The following is a 1,671-nucleotide window of genomic DNA, read 5'->3' as shown; positions in this document are numbered from 1 at the left end:
AGAAAGAAAGAAAGAAAGAAAAGAATTAAGAGCTAATAACTATTGATAGGAATTTTAATATAAAATATAATTCATTGAGTTATATTGTTATGATACTTTTTTATATAATTCCAAAATTGTCAACATAAGCACAATATATAGGATTGTATATATTTTTGATAAAACTAGTATGTATGATATGGTAGGTGGAGATATATATGTATATATGTGTATGTATATATAATGCAATATATAGTAAAATATAGTATATTATAATATTGTGTAGCATGATATAGTATAGTGTAGTATACCTACCATAGTATATTATTTTTGGAATAGTGGTTATTCTAAAATGAAAGAAGGTAGGACGATGAGATAGAGGAGGAATACATTCACAGCATATTACAAACAGTGAATTTTTTATATGTATTTTGATTCATGAATTTACATTGTATCATAACAAAACAGCACACAAGCGTAGACAAAGATAACAATGAGTTAACCAAGGACTGTTATATATAATATCAAACAAAAACAGTCTGGATCCATTAAGTAATTGAACATAAGAACTATATAACAACATAAAATAATCACTTAATACTCTTATTTAACTGCTAATAATCTTTAAAATATCACTAAAGAAAAATAGTAATTGAGTATATGGATGTACTGTGTGAATAGTCTTTCTCATCAGCATCGATTGCTTTTCTTTCCTCAGGGTTGAGATGGAAAGCACAGCTCCAGAATGATTTCCTAGCATCATGGACTCTGAATTTTCTTTCTATTACACACAAGCACTTATCAGCATAATAGATTATAATCTGCTTCTAATGGTTCTATGCAGACTCAGAAAGAAATGGCATAAAATTGAAATTCTGTATTAATATAGGAGTCATAATATGTAGAAAATAGCTTAAGGGCAATATCAAACATCTATTACTTGCAGGTAAAAGATTTAAGATGACTATTTTAGGAAAATTCTCTGATTTTATAAATTATTGAATGGTATTATTTTAGGTCATGATGCATTTTAAACAACTGTCTCCATTAGTTCTACATCACTTAATATTTTTTTCCTATATAACTTTGTATCACATAGCAATATAAAGAAGAAAGACATTGATTTGGCTTAGTCTTGCCAGAATTTGCTGATTCTGTGATAGCTACTAACATCATTGGAAAAAGGCTGTAGAATAATTCAGCCAAGATTAAAGAAATTTTTTAACCAAAATTGGTATTGGCTAAACACACATTGCCAACTTGCTTTTCATTGTAACAACCATGTTCTTTTGTAAGTATTGTTGTACTCCTTGTTTTTACTATTTAATGGTGTTGTTTTTTAAATATGGAATGCTTTACTAATTTGTATGTCATCTTGTCCAGAGACCATGCTAACCCTCTGTTTCATTTTAATATTAGTATATGTGTTACTTAAGTGAGCACTACTGTTTTTATCAATAGATGTCAAAGTCCTATATTAAATTCTTACATCATCTATACATATCTGTGATGAAAGTTTTTCATATATAAAAATATAGATAGCATATGTTCATTTTAGCAAGTTATTAATTTAAAAATCTTTTGGGAGATTTAATAGATGTAAATGTGTTCTTGGAAAACTTCAGTTATTGATTATTTCAAATAACAGTACTGCTTAATATAAAAAAAGACTTGAAATAAATCTGAAAAATA

At 27.0% G+C, this 1,671-nt stretch overlaps 1 non-coding gene across 1 annotated transcript; it reads right to left on the bottom strand.

Annotated features, from left to right (window-relative positions):
• Positions 1-1,318: 1,318 nt before the first annotated feature.
• Positions 1,319-1,422, bottom strand: LOC136383633 (U6 spliceosomal RNA). Its single transcript, XR_010747453.1, has one exon. It is a non-coding gene; the product is annotated as a U6 spliceosomal RNA (small nuclear RNA).
• Positions 1,423-1,671: the final 249 nt, after the last annotated feature.

Source organism: Saccopteryx leptura, chromosome 11, assembly GCF_036850995.1.
Source record: "Saccopteryx leptura isolate mSacLep1 chromosome 11, mSacLep1_pri_phased_curated, whole genome shotgun sequence".
NCBI lineage: Eukaryota > Metazoa > Chordata > Mammalia > Chiroptera > Emballonuridae > Saccopteryx > Saccopteryx leptura.
Note: the sequence above shows the minus strand (reverse complement) of the source record. Positions and strands in the feature narration are given on the sequence as shown.